The following is a 24,156-nucleotide window of genomic DNA, read 5'->3' as shown; positions in this document are numbered from 1 at the left end:
TCCTCCTCTTCCTCTCCGTCCAGATTTTCCTCTTCCCAATGATGGTCCAGATCTTCTTCCTGATCGACTCCCATCGGATGGTCGGCGGCGTCCTGACCTCAGCCAAGCCTCTCTGATGTTCTGGCTGGGTCCATCTAAAATGATATTTCATATATTGTAGATATAACAAATAGCCATATGTGACATGTGAGGATCAGATATTGCTGGTGTACAATAAGAGTTCCAGCAATAACATGATTGTATATATTACATTACCATACAACTGAAATACAGTGCTGCAGCAGTATGCGTGTATGGTTGCAGGCCCCAATGTTTAGCGCTTCCTGATCTGTAACTAACAGCATGGGAGGTGCCAGCCAGGAACACAGGGACACTGGCCAACCACCACTGCTATAATCCCTCCCACTACAAAGGACAGGTGCCCATACACTAGTAAGATTTATCATCAGATCTGGCTGGTTGGGACAAAAACATGGTGATGGATGAGTGACAGTTTGTCAGTTTTCCAGCATTTCCAAGCTGTCAGCTGTCATTTGCTCTCATCCATAACCAGGTTTTTGTTCCAACCAGCCAGATCTGAAGATAAATCTGCGTGTGTATGGCCACTAAAATATTTAATTTACTGAACAAACTTTTTACTGACCTTGGTTTCCAATTAGCTGGGACAACTCTCGACGGCTCATTGTAGCCGGAGGCAGAAGGTGATCGAAGGGAGAAAAAGAAGAAAAAAAGGGGGAAAAGAGAAAGAAAAAGCACAGATGTAATTGTGCGCTGAGCTCCACTCACTGGTCACTCACTACAGTCACTGGCTGCGATTTTTTAGCCTGAAAATGTCTCTTACCTGAGAGCTGGTTTTTTCCCTGCGTCCTCGTCCACTTCTGCCCAGGAAATGCCAGTGCTGAGGCTGCATCATTCAAATGTGGCATGCGGGCGGCAGTTGGTGATGGCCGTGCGGCAAATCACATCTACATTATATTCCACATCATCCTCTTCCAGGACAGGGGAAATGACCAAAAACAGACACCCAGACATATGTACATGTGTAACACTAGCTTCTGTGCATTATTGTAGCAACCCAGCATCTGTAATACACCGTGAGACAGGTTTATTAAGCCTGATGAAGCTGCACCAGCCAATCAGCCCCTAACTGACAATGTTAAACCTATCCTGTTAGGAGCTGATTGGTTGGTGCGTTATCACTTCCCACTGTATCATGTCACCAGGCTTAGTACATATGGCCCTGTGGGAGGTGATTTGCTGATGAAATAAAAATGTAAAGAGAAATACAGTTTTCCTGATGATTTGATGCTGCGCATCTCAGAGTGTCTCAGTTGTGCCGGGTGACTTGTGCTGTGTGTCGCATTAATGCTACAATAGGTATATGAGGATGCCCTGACATCACAGCGGGCGAGATGTACTAAGCTTGAAAAGTGATCAAATTGAGAGTAATAAACAACCAGCCAATCAGCTGGTAATAGCCATGTCGCAGGCTGTGTTTGAAAAATGACAGGTAGGAGCTGATTGGTTGGAGGTTTATCACTCACCATTTTATCACTTTTTAAAGCTCAGTACATCTTGCCCGCTTAGCGTGTTGTGATATACTTGGATGACAGACACCGTTCATCTCTTCTTCTAATTATGGAAAACGTTTATGCATTTTATTATTGCTAATGTATGATTGGAGGATGGAACGCTGGGTGATTGATGTGTTTAGGACATTTGAGTGATTAATACAGAGCTGGGAGGGATAAATAAATAATAGATAAATAATACAGTGCAGGATAGCGCTGGTATTAATGCAAAAACAAAAGTGACAAGATGGTTTGTGAGGTAATGTAGGGCAGGAATAGGTACTTGTGTACTAGCACGGAGCCCATCGCATCGCAGACCATAAGGCATGCGATGGTATGCGATGCGATGTTACGCGATGGCAGGCGATGTTATACAATTTTAAATTGTATACCATCGCATTGTATGGCACTGTATGCCATTGTATCGCATATATAATGGTATGCGATTTAAAATTGTATAAGCACCCTAATGGGTTTTTCAATGTAAAAAGTGGCCTCTATAACATGGGGTGCGAGGGGTGGCGGTACGCGTCCTACGACCTTTTCATACCCCCACTATCCACGTCAGCATGGAGTTGATTTTTACTATAGTGTGGCGAGCGCAGTATTGTAAGCCCCCATTAGGGTGCTTATACAATTAAACATCATATAGGGGCTTATACAATTTAAAATCGCATCGCTGTGCATTGGGTGTATGCCATGCGATTTTGGGGGACATTTACCAAAATGGATTCGTAGAAAAAAGGTCTATTCGTAGGCAGAAATACACCATTTTTTTACGAATTTGTATTTTCTGGATTTACAACAATTCGTATTCCTAAAGATGGAACATTCGTATTTGTATTTACAAATACGAATGTCTACACCATCGATAGGATACGACAGAAATCACCATTCAAAAGAATGGTGGTTCCTGATTTACTAAGCAGCCGTACTGATAATACGGCTGCTAAGTGGTGTAAAACACCCACGCAATTACGACAGGAAAATACACCTTGCTTTCCCTGTCGTATTTGCTTTAAGCCTGCACGGATCAGTCAGATCCGTGCAGGCTTTAGTGTAAAAATAAAATATTAAAAAAAAAACGGCGTGGGGTCCCCCCCCCAGCTGTAACCAGCACCAGGCTGACAGAGCCGGGGCCGGTAATTAAAAATCAGGGAACCCGACAAATAGGGGTTCCCCGATTTTTAACAACCAGCCCCAGGCTCCAGGTCCGGGGCTGGTTCCCAAAATACGGGGGACAAAATGAGTAGGGGTCCCCCGTATTTCAAGAACCAGCCCCAGGCCAACCCAGCCAGCAGGGTAATGCCACAGCCGGGGGGGGGGACTTTTTATACAAGTCCCCCCGGCCAAAGCTTTCAGCCCTACCGACCAGTCAGCCTGGCCAGGGGCCCTGGGGTCCCCCCCCTCCAGGACTTACCTGACCAGGCTGAAGCCTGGTGCTGTCCTTGATGCCCCTGGGCGGTGGGCATCGAGCTGATCTTGGTGTAAAAAAAAAAGATTAAACTATTGTCTAATACTGGGGAACTATGAGTCCCAGCAAGCCTCCCCCGCAAGCTGGGACATGGAGAACCACAAGTCCCTTGTAGTGCCACAGTATTAAAAATAGTACAATAAAACACACTGACACATACTTAAAATAAAACTTTAATACATACAAAGCCCACACATACTAATACTTACCTATCTTCTTCCCGTAGGTAGCCCTGGTCCTGATGTCCTGTGTCGTCTTCTGGATCCATGTCGACGTCGCTGTCCATGTCGTCCTCGCTGTCGGCGGTCCGGAGTCCGAGGAAATCCATGTGGAAGCTGTGGAAGGAAACCATACTCACCTGTCCCAGGGCGACGGGAGGTCACTGATGCTGTCTGTAGTATATGGGAGGTCACTGGTGGTGTCTGTAGTATATGGGAGGTCACCGGTGGTGTCTGTAGTATATGGGAGGTCACCGATGCTGTCTGTAGTATACGGGAGGTCACCGATGCTGTCTGTAGTATACGGGAGGTCACTGATGCTGTATGTAGTATACGGGAGGTCACTGATGCTGTATGTAGTATATGGGAGGTCACTGATGCTGTCTGTAGTATACGGGAGGTCACCCGTACTGTCTGTAGTATATGGAAGGTCACCGATGCGGTCTGTAGTATATGGGAGGTCACTGATGCTGTCTGTAGTATATGGGAGGACACCGATGCTGTCTGTAGTATATGGGAGGTCACCGGTGGTGTCTGTAGTATATGGGATGTCACTGATGCTGTCTGTAGTATATGGGAGGTGTCAGCACCGGGGTTTCTTGTGTTCCCGGCTGTGACCGTGGTGGACCAGTGGAGGGCGCTGGAAAGCAGGAGGCTTTATGTATGACATGCACTGGGGACCTGGGCACAGCGAACCAGAGGGTTGGCGGAGACCAGAAGCAGGGGCGCGGAGTCTAACTTGCCAGTGGTATTCACCAGGGAGTCCCGCAAGAAACTATGGACTTGGCTGCGTCTGACAAGCAGGTCGCGGCTCCCTGCCCTGGTCCTCTGGACGCAGGCTGGGACTGAGGACACAGGAGATTTGAGAGAATGTCTTTGAGACGGCCTGAGAGCCGGGGATGATAGTAGAGAGCCTGGAAGCTGCGGGACGGCCTCGGAGCCGGAGGTGATAGTTGGCAGCCTGGGAGCTGTGGGACGTTCTGGGAGCCGGAGGTGATAGTTGGCAGCCTGGGAGCTGCAGGACGGCCTGAGAGCCGGGGATGATAGTAGACAGCCTGGAAGCTGCGGGACGGCCTGGGAGCTGGAGGTGATAGTTTGCAGCCTGGGAGCTGTGTGACGGCCTGGGAGCCGGAGGTGATGGTTGGCAGCCTGGGAGCTGCAGGACGGCCTGGGAGCCGGAGATGATAGTAGACAGCCTGGAAGCTGCGGGACGGCCTGGGAGCTGGAGGTGATAGTTTGCAGCCTGGGAGCTTTGTGACGGCCTGGGAGCTGGAGGTGATAGTTTGCAGCCTGGGAGCTGCAGGACGGCCTGGGAGCCGGAGGTGATAGTTGGCAGCCTGGGAGCTGCAGGACGGCCTGGGAGCTGGAGGTGACGACCTGGGAGTCGTTAGTACTTGATGTCGATAACCAGGAAAGGTGTTGCAAAGTCTCTGGGGGCACTTCAGTGCACAGTCGACACAGGATGTCGGCAGCAGGTGAATATGCGACAATACTGTAATACAGCAACTGGTGAACGTCGGAGATGACACAGATGTTGTTAGTCACAAGGAGACGACAGTAGCTGAGAGTCGACTTGGATGTTGACAGTGCCTGTCGACAGATCAGGACTGTGATGGAGAAAGTCACTGATAGTTTTAAAAGCAGTTTGGCCTGGGAGCCAATGGGTCTAGCCTGGGAGCTAGTGGGGATTGCTAGCCAGTGCCAGCGGGATCCTCTGCTGGGGATAGCTTGCTCACTCTACCTCAGTAATGGAATTAGCAGGAGTCTCTGGAGATGAACGGAACCAGGTAAGTAGCAGCAGCAGCAGCAACAGGACACTTGGAGATGGTATTGCTGGAGACTGGATAGCCAGGAGCCTTGGGAACTTCTCTGACACAGGAGTACACTCAGGGAACAGATGGAAGCAATTGTTCAAGGTCAGGAAGTTAAACCCAAGGCCTGATCTATATCCCCCTTGCCTGTTAGTGATTGGCTGCAAGCCGCAGCATCAATCAGAACCACGAAGTGTCAGTGTACACCTTGGTTCTGTTACAGGTGTACAGGTCAGAGTTCAGACCAGCGGTCAGTGTGATTGGTTTGCACATTGCTGGTCACAGGTGTCATAGGTCACAGGTGCGTGGGCCTGGCGTGAAACTGGCAGAGGGCATCGCCAACTGCCCACGGGGGCACAGGGGACATCACACCATGATCCACCAATGGAGGCGGCACAGGCATTGGACCAGCAGGGCAGGGCGGACCATCGTGAAGGTTAGGGACGTGGTCGCAAACGGGGCTGCACACCGCGGTTTGTGACAGGAGGTCACTGATGCTGTCTGTAGTATACGGGAGGTCACTGATGCTGTCTGTAGTATATGGGAGGTCACTGATGCTGTCTGTAGTATATGGGAGGTCACTGATGCTGTCTGTAGTATATGGGAGGTCACTGATGCTGTCTGTAGTATAAGGGAGGTCACTGATGCTGTCTGTAGTATATGGGAGGTCACTGATGCTGTCTGTAGTACATGGGAGGTCAGTGATGCTGTCTGTGGTATATGGGAGGTCAGTGATGCTGTCTGTAGTATTCGGGAGGTCACTGATGCTGTCTGTAGTATATGGGAGGTCACTGATGCTGTCTGTAGTATAAGGGAGGTCACTGATGCTGTCTGTAGTATATGGGAGGTCACTGGTGGTGTCTGTAGTATACGGGAGGTCACTGGTGGTGTCTGTAGTATATGGGAGGTCACTAATGCTGTCTGTAGTATAAGGGAGGTCACTGATGCTGTCTGTAGTATATGGGAGGTCACTGATGCTGTCTGTAGTATATGGGAGGTCACTGATGCTGTCTGTGGTATATGGGAGGTCACAGATGCTGTCTGTAGTACATGGGAGGTCACTGATGCTGTCTGTAGTATACGGGAGGTCACTGATGCTGTCTGAAGTATATGGGAGGTCAGTGATGCTGTCTGTAGTATATGGGAGGTCACTGGTGGTGTCTGTAGTATATGGGAGGTCACTGATGCTGTCTGTAGTATATGGGAGGTCACTGATGCTGTCTGTAGTATATAGGAGGTCACTGGTGGTGTCTGTAGTATACGGGAGGTCACCGATGGTGTCTGTAGTATACGGGAGGACACCGATGCTGTCTGTAGTATATGGGAGGTCACTGGTGGTGTCTGTAGTATACGGGAGGTCACTGATGCTGTCTGTAATATAAGGGAGGTCACTGATGCTGTCTGTAGTATATGGGAGGTCACTGGTGATGTCTAGTATATGGGAGGTCACTGATGCAGTCTGTAGTATGTGGGAGGTCACTGATGCTGTCTGTAGTATATGGGAGATCACTGGTGGTGTCTGTAGTATAAGGGAGGTCACTGGTGGTGTCTGTAGTATATGGGAGGTCACTGGTGCTGTCTGTAGTATATGGGAGGTCACTGGTGTTGTCTGTAGTATATGGGAGATCACTGGTGGTGTCTGTAGTATATGGGAGGTCACTGATGCTGTCTGTAGTATAAGGGAGGTCACTGATGCTGTCTAGTATATGGGAGGTCACTGATGCTGTCTGTAGTATAAGGGAGGTCACTGATGCTGTCTGTAGTATACGGGAGGTCACTGGTGGTGTCTGTAGTATACGGGAGGTCACTGGTGGTGTCTGTAGTATACGGGAGGTCACCGGTGGTGTCTGTAGTATATGGGAGGTCACCGATGCTGTCTAGTATATGGGAGGTCACCGATGCTGTCTGTAGTATACGGGAGGTCACTGATGCTGTCTGTAGTATACGGGAGATCACTGATGCTGTCTGTAGTATACGGGAGGTCACTGATGCTGTATGTAGTATGCGGGAGGTCACTGATGCTGTCTGTAGTATATGGGAGGTCACTGATGCTGTATGTAGTATATGGGAGGTCACTGATGCTGTCTGTAGTATATGGGAGGTCACTGGTGCTGTCTGTAGTATACGGGAGGTCACTGATGCTGTATGTAGTATATGGGAGGTCACTGATGCTGTCTGTAGTATACGGGAGGTCACCCGTACTGTCTGTAGTATATGGGAGGTCACTGATGCTGTCTGTAGTATAAGGGAGGTCACTGATGCTGTCTGTAGTATACGGGAGGTCACTGGTGGTGTCTGTAGTATATGGGATGTCACTGATGCTGTCTGTAGTATACGGGAGGTCACTGGTGGTGTCTGTAGTATACAGGAGGTCACTGGTGGTGTCTATAGTATACGGGAGGTCACTGGTGGTGTCTGTAGTATATGGGAGGACACCGATGCTGTCTGTAGTATATGGGAGGTCACTGGTGGTGTCTGTAGTATATGGGAGGTCACTGATGCTGTCTGTAGTATATGGGAGGTCACTGATGCTGTCTGTAGTATATGGGAGGTCACTGATGCTGTCTGTGGTATATGGGAGGTCACTGATGCTGTCTGTAGTACATGGGAGGTCACTGATGCTGTCTGTAGTATACGGGAGGTCACTGATGCTGTCTGTAGTATATGGGAGGTCACCGATGCTGTCTGTAGTATATAGGAGGACACCGATGCTGTCTGTAGTATATGGGAGGTCACTGGTGGTGTCTGTAGTATATGGGAGGCCTCTGATGCTGTCTGTAGTATATGGGAGGTCACTGATGCTGTCTGTAGTATATGGGAGGTCACTGGTGGTGTCTGTAGTACACGGGAGGTCACTGGTGGTGTCTGTAGTATATGGGAGGTCACTGATGCTGTCTGTAGTATATGGGAGGTCACTGGTGGTGTCTGTAGAATATGGGAGGTCACTGGTGGTGTCTGTAGAATATGGGAGGTCACTGGTGCTGTCTGTAGTATATGGGAGGTCACTGATGCTGTCTGTAGTATATGGGAGGTCACCGATGCTGTATGTAGTATATGGGAGGTCACTGATGCTGTCTGTAGTATATGGGAGGTCACCGATGCTGTATGTAGTATATGGGAGGTCACTGATGCTGTCTGTAGTACACAGGAGGTCACCGGTGGTGTCTGTAGTATATGGGATGTCACCGATGCTGTCTGTAGTATATGGGAGGTGTCAGCATCGGGGTTTCTTGTGTTCCCGGCTGTGACCGTGGTGGACCAGTGGAGGGCGCTGGAAAGCAGGAGGCTTTATGTATGACATGCACTGGGGACCTGGGCACAGCGAACCAGAGGGTTGGCGGAGACCAGAAGCAGGGGCGCGGAGTCTAACTTGCCAGTGGTATTCATCAGGGAGTCCCGCAAGGAACTATGGACTTGGCTGCGTCTGACAAGCAGGTCGCGGCCCCCTGCCCTGGTCCTCTGGACGCAGGCTGGGACTGAGGACACAGGAGATTTGAGAGAATGTCTTTGAGACGGCCTGAGAGCCGGGGATGATAGTAGAGAGCCTGGAAGCTGTGGGACGGCCTCGGAGCCGGAGGTGATAGTTGGCAGCCTGGGAGCTGTGGGACGTTCTGGGAGCCGGAGGTGATAGTTGGCAGCCTGGGAGCTGCAGGACGGCCTGGGAGCCGGAGGTGATAGTTGGCAGCCTGGGAGCTGCAGGACGGCCTGGGAGCCGGAGGTGACGACCTGGGAGTCGTTAGTACTTGATGTCGATAACCAGGAAAGGTGTTGCAAAGTCTCTGGGGGCACTTCAGTGCACAGTCGACACAGGATGTCGGCAGCAGGTGAATATGCGACAATACTGTAATACAGCAACTGGTGAACGTCGGAGATGACACAGATGTTGTTAGTCACTAGGAGACGACAGTAGCTGAGAGTCGACTTGGATGTTGACAGTGCCTGTCGACAGATCAGGACTGTGATGGAGAAAGTCACTGATAGTTTTAAAAGCAGTTTGGCCTGGGAGCCAATGGGTCTAGCCTGGGAGCTAGTGGGGATTGCTAGCCAGTGCCAGCGGGATCCTCTGCTGGGGATAGCTTGCTCACTCTACCTCAGTAATGGAAGTAGCAGGAGTCTCTGGAGATGAACGGAACCAGGTAAGTAGCAGCAGCAGCAGCAGCAGCAGCAACAGGACACTTGGAGATGGTATTGCTGGAGACTGGATAGCCAGGAGCCTTGGGAACTTCTCTGACACAGGAGTACACTCAGGGAACAGATGGAAGCAATTGTTCAAGGTCAGGAAGTTAAACCCAAGGCCTGATCTATATCCCCCTTGCCTGTTAGTGATTGGCTGCAAGCCGCAGCATCAATCAGAACCACGAAGTGTCAGTGTACACCTTGGTTCTGTTACAGGTGTACAGGTCAGAGTTCAGACCAGCGGTCAGTGTGATTGGTTTGCACATTGCTGGTCACAGGTGTCATAGGTCACAGGTGCGTGGGCCTGGCGTGAAACTGGCAGAGGGCATCGCCAACTGCCCACGGGGGCACAGGGGACATCACACCATGATCCACCAATGGAGGCGGCACAGGCATTGGACCAGCAGGGCAGGGCGGACCATCGTGAAGGTAAGGGACGTGGTCGCAAACGGGGCTGCACACTGCGGTTTGTGACAGGAGGTCACTGATGCTGTCTGTAGTATACGGGAGGTCACTGATGCTGTCTGTAGTATACGGGAGGTCACTGATGCTGTATATGGGAGGTCACTGATGCTGTCTGTAGTATAAGGGAGGTCACTGATGCTGTCTGTAGTATATGGGAGGTCACTGATGCTGTCTGTAGTATATGGGAGGTCAGTGGTGGTGTCTGTAGTATACGGGAGGTCACTGATGCTGTCTGAAGTATATGGGAGGTCAGTGATGCTGTCTGTAGTATATGGGAGGTCACTGGTGGTGTCTGTAGTATATGGGAGGTCACTGATGCTGTCTGTAGTACATGGGAGGTCACTGATGCTGTCTGTAGTATATGGGAGGTCACTGATGCTGTCTGTAGTATATAGGAGGTCACTGGTGGTGTCTGTAGTATATGGGAGGTCACCGATGCTGTCTGTAGTATATGGGAGGTCAGTGATGCTGTATGTAGTATATGGGAGGTCACTGGTGGTGTCTGTAGTATACGGGAGGTCACTGGTGGTGTCTGTAGTATACGGGATGTCACTGATGCTGTCTGTAGTATAAGGGAGGTCACTGATGCTGTCTGTAGTATATGGGAGGTCACTGGTGATGTCTAGTATATGGGAGGTCACTGATGCAGTCTGTAGTATGTGGGAGGTCACTGATGCTGTCTGTAGTATATGGGAGATCACTGGTGGTGTCTGTAGTATAAGGGAGGTCACTGGTGGTGTCTGTAGTATATGGGAGGTCACCGATGCTGTCTGTAGTATATGGGAGGTCACCGATGCTGTCTGTAGTATATGGGAGGTCACTGGTGGTGTCTGTAGTATATGGGAGATCACTGGTGGTGTCTGTAGTATATGGGAGGTCACTGATGCTGTCTGTAGTATAAGGGAGGTCACTGATGCTGTCTAGTATATGGGAGGTCACTGATGCTGTCTGTAGTATAAGGGAGGTCACTGATGCTGTCTGTAGTATACGGGAGGTCACTGGTGGTGTCTGTAGTATACGGGAGGTCACCGGTGGTGTCTGTAGTATATGGGAGGTCACCGATGCTGTCTAGTATACGGGAGGTCACCGATGCTGTCTGTAGTATACGGGAGGTCACTGATGCTGTCTGTAGTATACGGGAGGTCACTGATGCTGTCTGTAGTATACGGGAGGTCACTGATGCTGTATGTAGTATGCGGGAGGTCACTGATGCTGTCTGTAGTATATGGGAGGTCACTGATGCTGTATGTAGTATATGGGAGGTCACTGATGCTGTCTGTAGTATACGGGAGGTCACTGGTGCTGTCTGTAGTATACGGGAGGTCACTGATGCTGTATGTAGTATATGGGAGGTCACCCGTACTGTCTGTAGTATATGGGAGGTCACCGATGCTGTCTGTAGTATAAGGGAGGTCACCGATGCTGTCTGTAGTATAAGGGAGGTCACTGATGCTGTCTGTAGTATACGGGAGGACACTGGTGGTGTCTGTAGTATACGGGATGTCACTGATGCTGTCTGTAGTATACGGGAGGTCACTGGTGGTGTCTGTAGTATACAGGAGGTCACTGGTGGTGTCTGTAGTATACGGGAGGTCACTGGTGGTGTCTGTAGTATATGGGAGGACACCGATGCTGTCTGTAGTATATGGGAGGTCACTGATGCTGTCTGTAGTATATGGGAGGTCACTGATGCTGTCTGTAGTACATGGGAGGTCACTGATGCTGTCTGTAGTATATGGGAGGTCACCGATGCTGTCTGTAGTATATGGGAGGTCACTGATGCTGTCTGTAGTATATGGGAGGTCACTGATGCTGTCTGTAGTATATGGGAGGTCACCGATGCTGTCTGTAGTATATAGGAGGACACCGATGCTGTCTGTAGTATATGGGAGGTCACTGGTGGTGTCTGTAGTATATGGGAGGCCTCTGATGCTGTCTGTAGTATATGGGAGGTCACTGATGCTGTCTGTAGTATATGGGAGGTCACTGGTGGTGTCTGTAGTACACGGGAGGTCACTGGTGGTGTCTGTAGTATATGGGAGGTCACTGATGCTGTCTGTAGTATATGGGAGGTCACTGATGCTGTCTGTAGTATATGGGAGGTCACTGGTGGTGTCTGTAGAATATGGGAGGTCACTGGTGCTGTCTGTAGTATATGGGAGGTCACTGATGCTGTCTGTAGTATATGGGAGGTCACCGATGCTGTATGTAGTATATGGGAGGTCACTGATGCTGTCTGTAGTATATGGGAGGTCACTGGTGGTGTCTGTAGTATATGGGAGGTCACCGGTGGTGTCTGTAGAATATGGGAGGTCACTGATGCTGTCTGTAGTATATGGGAGGTCACTGATGCGGTCTGTAGTATATGGGAGGTCACCGATGCTGTATGTAGTATATGGGAGGTCACTGATGCTGTCTGTAGTATATAGGAGGACACCGGTGGTGTCTGTAGTATATGGGATGTCACCGATGCTGTCTGTAGTATATGGGGGGTGTCAGCACCGGGGTTTCTTGTGTTCCCGGCTGTGACCGTGGTGGACCAGTGGAGGGCGCTGGAAAGCAGGAGGCTTTATGTATGACATGCACTGGGGACCTGGGCACAGCGAACCAGAGGGTTGGCGGAGACCAGAAGCAGGGGCGCGGAGTCTAACTTGCCAGTGGTATTCACCAGGGAGTCCCGCAAGGAACTATGGACTTGGCTGCGTCTGACAAGCAGGTCGCGGCCCCCTGCCCTGGTCCTCTGGACGCAGGCTGGGACTGAGGACACAGGAGATTTGAGAGAATGTCTTTGAGACGGCCTGAGAGCCGGGGATGATAGTAGAGAGCCTGGAAGCTGCGGGACGGCCTCGGAGCCGGAGGTGATAGTTGGCAGCCTGGGAGCTGTGGGACGTCCTGGGAGCCGGAGGTGATAGTTGGCAGCCTGGGAGCTGCAGGACGGCCTGAGAGCCGGGGATGATAGTAGACAGCCTGGAAGCTGCGGGACGGCCTGGGAGCTGGAGGTGATAGTTTGCAGCCTGGGAGCTTTGTGACGGCCTGGGAGCCGGAGGTGATAGTTGGCAGCCTGGGAGCTGCAGGACGGCCTGGGAGCCGGAGGTTATAGTTGGCAGCCTGGGAGCTGCAGGACGGCCTGGGAGCCGGAGGTGACGACCTGGGAGTCATTAGTACTTGATGTCGATAACCAGGAAAGGTGTTGCAAAGTCTCTGGGGGCACTTCAGTGCACAGTCGACACAGGATGTCGGCAGCAGGTGAATATGCGACAATACTGTAATACAGCAACTGGTGAACGTCGGAGATGACACAGATGTTGTTAGTCACTAGGAGACGACAGTAGATGAGAGTCGACTTGGATGTTGACAGTGCCTGTCGACAGATCAGGACTGTGATGGAGAAAGTCACTGATGGTTTTAAAAGCAGTTTGGCCTGGGAGCCAATGGGTCTAGCCTGGGAGCTAGTGGGGATTGCTAGCCAGTGCCAGCGGTATCCTCTGCTGGGGATAGCTTGCTCACTCTACCTCAGTAATGGAATTAGCAGGAGTCTCTGGAGATGAACGGAACCAGGTAAGTAGCAGCAGCAGCAGCAGCAGCAACAGGACACTTGGAGATGGTATTGCTGGAGACTGGATAGCCAGGAGCCTTGGGAACTTCTCTGACACAGGAGTACACTCAGGGAACAGATGGAAGCAATTGTTCAAGGTCAGGAAGTTAAACCCAAGGCCTGATCTATATCCCCCTTGCCTGTTAGTGATTGGCTGCAAGCCGCAGCATCAATCAGAACCACGAAGTGTCAGTGTACACCTTGGTTCTGTTACAGGTGTACAGGTCAGAGTTCAGACCAGCGGTCAGTGTGATTGGTTTGCACATTGCTGGTCACATGTGTCATAGGTCACAGGTGCGTGGGCCTGGCGTGAAACTGGCAGAGGGCATCGCCAACTGCCCACGGGGGCACAGGGGACATCACACCATGATCCACCAATGGAGGCGGCACAGGCATTGGACCAGCAGGGCAGGGCGGACCATCGTGAAGGTAAGGGACGTGGTCGCAAACGGGGCTGCACACCGCGGTTTGTGACAGGAGGTCACTGATGCTGTCTGTAGTATACGGGAGGTCACCGATGCTGTATGTAGTATAAGGGAGGTCACTGATGCTGTCTGTAGTATATGGGAGGTCACTGGTGGTGTCTGTAGTATACGGGAGGTCACTGATGCTGTCTGTAGTATATGGGAGGTCACTGATGCTGTCTGTAGTACATGGGAGGTCAGTGATGCTGTCTGTGGTATATGGGAGGTCAGTGATGCTGTCTGTAGTATACGGGAGGTCACTGGTGGTGTCTGTAGTATACGGGAGGTCACTGATGCTGTCTGTAGTATACGGGAGGTCACTGGTGGTGTCTGTAGTATATGGGAGGTCACTGATGCTGTCTGTAGTATATGGGAGGTCACTGATGCTGTCTGTAGTACATGGGAGGTCAGTGATGCTGTCTGTGGTATATGGGAGGTCAGTGATGCTGTCTGTAGTATTCGGGAGGTCACTGATGCTGTCTGTAGTATATGGGAGGTCACTGATGCTGTCTGTAGTATAAGGGAGGTCACTGATGCTGTCTGTAGTATATGGGAGGTCACTGGTGGTGTCTGTAGTATACGGGAGGTCACTGGTGGTGTCTGTAGTATATGGGAGGTCACTAATGCTGTCTGTAGTATAAGGGAGGTCACTGATGCTGTCTGTAGTATATGGGAGGTCACTGATGCTGTCTGTAGTATACTGGAGGTCACTGATGCTGTCTGTAGTATACGGGAGGTCACTGATGCTGTCTGTAGTATACGGGAGGTCACTGATGCTGTCTGTAGTATACGGGAGGTCACTGATGCTGTCTGTAGTATATGGGAGGTCAGTGATGCTGTCTGTGGTATATGGGAGGTCAGTGATGCTGTCTGTAGTATATGGGAGGTCACTGGTGGTGTCTGTAGTATACGGGAGGTCACTGATGCTGTCTGTAGTATATGGGAGGTCAGTGATGCTGTCTGTAGTATATGGGAGGTCACTGGTGGTGTCTGTAGTATATGGGAGGTCAGTGATGCTGTCTGTAGTATATGGGAGGTCACTGGTGGTGTCTGTAGTATATGGGAGGTCACTGATGCTGTCTGTAGTATACGGGAGGTCACTGATGCTGTCTGTAGTTTACGGGAGGTCACTGATGCTGTCTGTGGTATATGGGAGGTCAGTGATGCTGTCTGTAGTATATGGGAGGTCACTGGTGGTGTCTGTAGTATATGGGAGGTCACTGGTGGTGTCTGTAGTATACGGGAGGTCACTGATGCTGTCTGTAGTATATGGGAGGTCACTGGTGGTGTCTGTAGTATACGGGAGGTCAGTGATGCTGTCTGTAGTATATGGGAGGTCACTGGTGATGTCTGTAGTATACGGGAGGTCACTGGTGATGTCTGTAGTATATGGGAGGTCACTGGTGATGTCTGTAGTATACGGGAGGTCACTGGTGATGTCTGTAGTATACGGGAGGTCACTGGTGGTGTCTGTAGTATATGGGAGGTCACCGATGCTGTCTGTAGTATATGGGAGGTCACCGATGCTGTCTGTAGTATATGGGAGGTCACTGATGCTGTCTGTAGTATATGGGAGGTCACTGGTGGTGTATGTAGTATATGGGAGGTCACTGATGCTGTCTGTAGTATATGGGAGGTCTCTGCTGTATCTGTGCTGCTATCTCCTATCTGACCCCCTGTATCTGCAGAGGAAACTCGGGGTGACTGTATAACTGAGGCCTCTGTCAGACTGGGGAAGGTGTAATAAGTACATTGCAGTCCTGGGCTCTCTGTGATTGGAACGTTACGCAGGACTGCTGGACATCTGTGTCACATGTATGTGTGCGGCTTCTCTTCCCCAATGGCCATGATCATGTGACTGTGGCTTCTCTTCCCCAATGGCCATGATCATGTGACTGTGGCTTCTCTTCCCCAATGGCCATGATCATGTGACCGTGGCTTCTCTTCCCCAATGGCCATGATCATGTGACTGCGGCTTCTCTTCCCCAATGGCCATGATCATGTGACTGCGGCTTCTCTTCCCCAATGGCCATGATCATGTGACTGTGGCTTCTATTCCCCAATGGCCATGATCATGTGACTGCGGCTTCTATTCCCCAATGGCCATGATCATGTGACTGCATACTCAGTCATTAGCCTCGGTGATGTAACTACAGCCTTACAGGAACAGACACGTTACATGGGGCAGATGGGAATAGAAGACAGGGACGTTGTTAGGGAATGTGGGGAGTGTTGGCTGGAAATCTCTCAGCCATGCTGTGCTGTAATAGAACCTATTTCCCATTTACAAGTTCTACGCTGCTGAGATCATCTGCGGGATACAATTCCTCCACTCTCAGGGAATCATCCATCGGTAATTATACAGCTACAATATAACGCTAGTGTACTACAGGGACACCAGAATGGACACTGACCTGCAGGTGTAATAGCCTGCTCCCTACTCTACACGTGTTACACTATCCAGTCACCTAGCCGGGCTCTCATGCAGAGTCACCCTCTGTACCGCCCCCTGCAGGTGTAATAGGCCTGCTCCCTACTCTACACGTGTTACACTATCCAGTCACCTAGCCGGGCTCTCATACAGAGTCACCCGCTGTACCGCCCCCTGCAGGTGTAATAGCCTGCTCCCTACTCTACACGTGTTACACTATCCAGTCACCTAGCCGGGCTCTCATACAGAGTCACCCGCTGTGCCGCCCCCTGCAGGTGTAATAGGCCTGCTCCCTACTCTACACGTGTTACACTATCCAGTCACCTAGCCGGGCTCTCATGCAGAGTCACCCGCTGTACCGCCCCCTGCAGGTGTAATAGGCCTGCTCCCTACTCTACACGTGTTACACTATCCAGTCACCTAGCCGGGCTCTCATGCAGAGTCACCCTCTGTACCGCCCCCTGCAGGTGTAATAGGCCTGCTCCCTACTCTACACGTGTTACACTATCCAGTCACCTAGCCGGGCTCTCATGCAGAGTCACCCGCTGTACCGCCCCCTGCAGGTGTAATAGGCCTGCTCCCTACTCTACACGTGTTACACTATCCAGTCACCTAGCCGGCTCTCATGCAGAGTCACCCGCTGTACCGCCCCCTGCAGGTGTAATAGGCCTGCTCCCTACTCTACACGTGTTACACTATCCAGTCACCTAGCCGGGCTCTTATACAGAGTCACCCGCTGTACCGCCCCCTGCAGGTGTAATAGGCCTGCTCCCTACTCTACACGGGTTACACTATCCAGTCACCTAGCCGGGCTCTCATGCAGAGTCACCCGCTGTACCGCCCCCTGCAGGTGTAATAGGCCTGCTCCCTACTCTACACGTGTTACACTATCCAGTCACCTAGCCAGGCTCTCATGCAGAGTCACCCGCTGTGCCGCCCCCTGCAGGTGTAATAGGCCTGCTCCCTACTCTACATGTGTTACACTATCCAGTCACCTAGCCGGCTCTCATGCAGAGTCACCCGCTGTACCGCCCCCTGCAGGTGTAATAGGTCTGCTCCCTACCCTACACGTGTTACACTATCCAGTCACCTAGCCGGGCTCTCATGCAGAGTCACCCGCTGTACCGCCCCCTGCAGGTGTAATAGGCCTGCTCCCTACTCTACACGTGTTACACTATCCAGTCACCTAGCCGGGCTCTCATGCAGAGTCACCCGCTGTACCGCCCCCTGCAGGTGTAATAGGCCTGCTCCGTACTCTACACGTGTTACACTATCCAGTCACCTAGCCGGGCTCTCATGCAGAGTCACCCGCTGTACCGCCCCCTGCAGGTGTAATAGGCCTGCTCCCTACTCTACACGTGTTACACTATCCAGTCACCTAGCCGGGCTCTCATGCAGAGTCACCCTCTGTACCGCCCCCTGCAGGTGCAATAGGCCTGCTCCCTACTCTACACGTGTTACACTATCCAGTCACCTAGCCGGCTCTCATGCAGAGTCACCGCTGTACCGCCCCCTGCAGGTGTAATAGGCCTGCTCCCTACTCTACACGTGTTACACTATCCAGTCACCTAGCCGGGCTCTCATGCAGAGTCACCCGCTGTACCGCCCCCTGCAGGTGTAATAGGCCTGCTCCCTACTCTACACGTGTTACACTATCCAGTCACCTAGCCGGGCTCTCATGCAGAGTCACCCGCTGTGCCGCCCCCTGCAGGTGTAATAGGCCTGCTCCCTACTCTACACGTGTTACACTATCCAGTCACCTAGCCGGGCTCTCATGCAGAGTCACCCGCTGTACAGCCCCCTGCAGGTGTAATAGGCCTGCTCCCTACTCTACACGTGTTACACTATCCAGTCACCTAGCCGGCTCTCATGCAGAGTCACCCGCTGTGCCGCCCCCTGCAGGTGTAATAGGCCTGCTCCCTACTCTACACGTGTTACACTATCCAGTCAACTAGCCGGGCTCTCATGCAGAGTCACCCGCTGTACCGCGCCCTGCAGGTGTAATAGGCCTGCTCCCTACTCTACACGTGTTACACTATCCAGTCACCTAGCCGGCTCTCATGCAGAGTCACCCGCTGTACCGCCCCCTGCAGGTGTAATAGGCCTGCTCCCTACTCTACACGTGTTACACTATCCAGTCACCTAGCCGGGCTCTCATGCAGAGTCACCTGCTGTACCGCCCCCTGCAGGTGTAATAGGCCTGCTCCCTACTCTACACGTGTTACACTATCCAGTCACCTAGCCGGGCTCTCATGCAGAGTCACCTGCTGTGCCGCCCCCTGCAGGTGTAATAGGCCTGCTCCCTACTCTACACGTGTTACACTATCCAGTCACCTAGCCGGGCTCTCATGCAGTCACCCGCTGTACCGCCCCCTGCAGGTGTAATAGGCCTGCTCCCTACTCTACACGTTTTACACTATCCAGTCACCTAGCCGGGCTCTCATGCAGAGTCACCCGCTGTACCGCCCCCTGCAGGTGGCACCCCTCGGGACATGCCTAGTAGGAAATCCACCACTGACTCACAGCACATAAAGGATCTCCTGCACAAGTGATTTATCCTGGCATCTGTGGGTGAGCAGAGAGTAATCTGTACTCACATGTGTCAGAGGATCCTCCCAGGAGCTGTCAGCACTGGCGGCACTGTCACGGCACACTGATAGCAGGCTGTATGTGAGATCTGTAGTCCCCGGCTCCATGCTTAGTATATCGTATAGCGGGAGCCTGTAAGGAAAGTCCACATACTAGGATTATACACAAGTCATTTCATGTTACTGTAATACATTATGTACACAACAGCAAAGTGACCATAAAGGTTTTATTGTCATCACAGAGACCTGAACCCGGACAACATCTTAGTGGCTGGAACTGGACATCTGAAGATCGCCGACTTCGGCATTGCCTTGGTGAACATGCATGGAGGCCGGACAGCCAGTGACTACGCTGGTACACCCGACTACATTGCTCCTGAGGTGAGTGGCACAGGATATCCCTGCTGCTTACTGACTGCACACACACTGTAGGGAAGGCTGGGGAAGGGCAATATGGCTGCACAGGACACACTGTAAGACACCTGTACATCACACTGGGCTACATGCTATCTCCCCCCTCCAGGAGAGTTCCCAGAGGGGGGAGGGAGGTGGCCGGTGTGGGGGCGGCACGGGGAAATCACATGATATGGTCCTGAGGTATAATAACACCAGTCTCTAATACATATTAGGGGTAATTCAGCTAGCAGCGATACCGCTATCAGGCCAGTGCGCTAAGTGTCACATTGTGATGGCAGCAGGTGTGTGGTCCGGACCATTATCACGTCAGCTGTGTGACAAATATGGCGGCACTGTGACGGCGGGGGGGCTAGCCTTATGGTTCTCACATGTAATCGCTATTAGATTGCCATCACATTGCAGGACGCTAACTTACATTCTTGGCGGCCTTATCCTGGGCTGGGCGACCCCCAACATAGGACAGACTGCATAACTGCAGCTGATCCTGAATCAGGCCCATTATTACATGTTACATAGAGTAACACATGTGTGCCCTGAATCGGGCCCATTATTACATGTTACATACAGTCACACATCAGTGCCCTGAATCAGGCCCATTATTACACGTTACATACAGTCACACATCAGTGCCCTGAATCAGGCCCATTATTACACGTTACATACAGTCACACATCAGTGCCCTGAATCATCCCCATTATTACACGTTACATACAGTCACACGTCAGTGCCCTGAATCAGGACCATTATTACACGTTACATACAGTCACACATCAGTGCCCTGAATCATGCCCATTATTACATGTTACATACAGTCACACATGTGTGCCCTGAATCAGGCCCATTATTAAATGTTACATACAGTAACACGTCAGTGCCCTGAATCAGGCCTATTATTACTTGTTACATACAGTCACACATCATTGCCCTGAATCAGGCCCATTATTACATATTACATAGTCACACATCTGTGCCCTGAATCAGGCCCATTATTACATGTTACATACAGTAACACATGTGTGCCCTGAATCAGGCCCATTATTACATGTTACATAGTCACACATCAGTGCCCTGAATCAGGCCCATTATTACACGTTACATACAGTCACACATCAGTGCCCTGAATTAGGCCCATTATTACATGTTACATACAGTCACAGATCAGTGCCCTGAATCAGGCCCATTATTACATGTTACATACAGTCACACATCAGTGCACTGAATCAGGCCCATTATTACATGTTACATACAGTCACAGATCAGTGCCCTGAATCAGGACCATTATTACATGTTACATACAGTCACAGATCAGTGCCCTGAATCAGGCCCATTATTACATGTTACATACAGTAACACATGTGTGCCCTGAATCAGGCCCAATATTAGATGTTAGATACAGTCACACATCAGTGCCCTGAATCAGGCCCATTGTTACATGTTACATAGTCACACATCAGTGCCCTGAATCAGGCCCATTATTACATGTTACATACAGTCACACATCAGTGCCCTGAATCAGGCCCATTATTACACGTTACATACAGTCACATATCATTGCCCTGAATCAGGCCCATTATTACACGTTACATAAAGTAACACATCAGTGCCCTGAATCAGGCCCATTATTACATGTTACATACAGTCACACATCAGTGCCCTGAATCAGGCCCATTATTACACGTTACATACAGTCACACATCAGTGCCCTGAATCAGGCCCATTATTACACGTTACATACAGTCACACATCAGTGCCCTGAATCAGCCCCATTATTACACGTTACATACAGTCACACGTCAGTGCCCTGAATCAGGACCATTATTACACGTTACATACAGTCACACATCAGTGCCCTGAATCAGGCCCATTATTACATGTTACATACAGTCACACATGTGTGCCCTGAATCAGGCCCATTTTTAAATGTTACATACAGTAACACGTCAGTGCCCTGAATCAGGCCTATTATTACTTGTTACATACAGTCACACATCATTGCCCTGAATCAGGCCCATTATTACATATTACATAGTCACACATCTGTGCCCTGAATAAGGCCCATTATTACATGTTACATACAGTAACACATGTGTGCCCTGAATCAGGCCCATTATTCCATGTTACATAGTCACACATCAGTGCCCTGAATCAGGCCCATTATTACACGTTACATACAGTCACACACCAGTGCCCTGAATCAGGCCCATTATTACATGTTACATACAGTCACAGATCAGTGCCCTGAATCAGGCCCATTATTACATGTTACATACAGTCACACATCAGTGCACTGAATCAGGCCCATTATTACATGTTACATACAGTCACAGATCAGTGCCCTGAATCAGACCCATTATTACATGTTACATACAGTCACAGATCAGTGCCCTGAATCAGGCCCATTATTACATGTTACATACAGTAACACATGTGTGCCCTGAATCAGGCCCAATATTAGATGTTAGATACAGTCACACATCAGTGCCCTGAATCAGGCCCATTGTTACATGTTACATAGTCACACATCAGTGCCCTGAATCAGGCCCATTATTACATGTTACATACAGTCACACATCAGTGCCCTTAATCAGGCCAATTATTACACGTTACATACAGTCACATATCATTGCCCTGAATCAGGCCCATTATTACACGTTACATAAAGTAACACATCAGTGCCCTGAATCAGGCCCATTATTACATGTTACATATAGTCACACATCAGTGTTCTGAATCAGGCCCATTATTATATATTACATACAGTCACACATCAGTGTCCTGAATCCGGCCCATTATTACATGTTACATACAGTCACATATCAGTGCCCGGAATCAGGCCCATTATTACACGTTACACACAGTCACACATGTTTGCCCTGAATCAGGCCCATTACACGTTACATACAGTAACACATCAGTGCCCTGAATCAGGCCCATTATTACATGTTACATACAGTCAAACATCAGTGCCCTGAATCAGGCCCATTATTACACGTTACATAGTCACACATCATTGCCCTGAATCAGGCCCATTATTACATGTTACATACAGTCACACATCAGTGCCCTGAATCAGGCCCATTATTACATGATAAAAAGTCACACATGTGTGCCCTGAATCAGGCCCATAATTACATGTTACATACAGTCACACATCAGTGCCCTGAATCAGGCCCATTATTACATGTTACATACAATCACACATCAGTGCCCTGAATCAGGCCCATTATTACATGTTACATACAGTCACACATGTGTGCCCTGAATTTAGGCCCATTATTACATGTTACATACAGTCACACATCAGTGCCCTGAATCAGGCCCATTATTACACGTTACATACAGTCACACATGTGTGCCCTGAATCAGGCCCATTATTACACGTTACATACAGTCACACATCAGTGCCCTGAATCAGGCCCATTATTACATGTTACATACAGTCACACATCAGTGCCCTGAATCAGCCCCATTATTACATGTTACATACAGTCACACATGTGTGCCCTGAATCAGGCCCATTATTACATGTTACATACAGTCACACATCAGTGCCCTGAATCAGCCCCATTATTACATGTTACATACAGTCACACATGTGTGCCCTGAATCAGGCCCATTATTACATGTTACATACAGTTACACATCAGTGCCCTGAATCAGGCCCATTATTACATGTTACATACAGTCACACATCAGTGCCCTGAATCAGGCCCATTATTACATGTTACATACAGTCACACATCAGTGCCCTGAATCAGCCCCATTATTACATGTTACATACAATCACACATCAGTGCCCTGAATCAGGCCCATTATTACATGTTACATACAGTCACACATGTGTGCCCTGAATTTAGGCCCATTATTACATGTTACATACAGTCACACATCAGTGCCCTGAATCAGGCCCATTATTACACGTTACATACAGTCACACATGTGTGCCCTGAATCAGGCCCATTATTACACGTTACATACAGTCACACATCAGTGCCCTGAATCAGGCCCATTATTACATGTTACATACAGTCACACATCAGTGCCCTGAATCATCCCCATTATTACATGTTACATACAGTCACACATGTGTGCCCTGAATCAGGCCCATTATTACATGTTACATACAGTCACACATCAGTGCCCTGAATCAGCCCCATTATTACATGTTACATACAGTCACACATGTGTGCCCTGAATCAGGCCCATTATTACATGTTACATACAGTTACACATCAGTGCCCTGAATCAGGCCCATTATTACATGTTACATACAGTCACACATCAGTGCCCTGAATCAGGCCCATTATTACATGTTAGATACAGTCACACATCAGTGCCCTGAATCAGCCCCATTATTACATGTTACATACAGTCACACATGTGTGCCCTGAATCAGGCCCATTATTACATGTTACATACAGTCACACATCGGCGTCCTGAATCAGGCCCATTATTACATGTTACATACAGTCACACATATGTGCCCTGAATCAGGCCCATTATTACATGTTACATACAGTCACACATCAGTGCCCCGAATCAGGCCCATTATTACATGTTACATACAGTCACACATCAGTGCCCTGAATCAGGCCCATTATTACATGTTACATACAGTCACACATGTGTGCCCTGAATCAGGCCCATTATTACATGTTACATACGGTCACACATGTGTGCCCTGAATCAGGCCCATTATTACATGTTACATACAGTCACACATGTGTGCCCTGAATCACAGCATTACCCCTATGAGGACTGATATATAGGGACAATGACATAACAAATAATGGTAAAAGTGCTGGTGAATAAGCTGGTAACTGGCATCGCTCTGGTACTGCAGATAGAGGCCTGCGAGGAGTACGGCGCCGCTGTGGATTGGTTCTCATTCGGAGTTATCCTGACACAAATGCTCACCGGAACGCCTGACTACCATCGAAGACTGT

The 24,156-nt window shown here is 50.0% G+C and overlaps 1 long non-coding RNA gene across 1 annotated transcript; it reads left to right on the top strand.

Annotated features, from left to right (window-relative positions):
• Positions 1-16,065: 16,065 nt before the first annotated feature.
• LOC146006899 (uncharacterized) lies at positions 16,066-24,148 on the top strand. Its single transcript, XR_014444117.1, has 3 exons — positions 16,066-16,127; positions 19,036-19,174; positions 24,054-24,148. It is a non-coding gene; the product is annotated as an uncharacterized LOC146006899 (long non-coding RNA).
• The last annotated feature ends 8 nt before the right edge of the window (positions 24,149-24,156 follow it).

This window comes from Crinia signifera, chromosome 6 (assembly GCF_055691185.1).
Source record: "Crinia signifera chromosome 6, ASM5569118v1, whole genome shotgun sequence".
Taxonomy (NCBI): domain Eukaryota; kingdom Metazoa; phylum Chordata; class Amphibia; order Anura; family Myobatrachidae; genus Crinia; species Crinia signifera.
The sequence above is the reverse complement of the archived record's forward strand: the minus strand, read 5'-3'. Positions and strand labels throughout refer to the sequence as shown.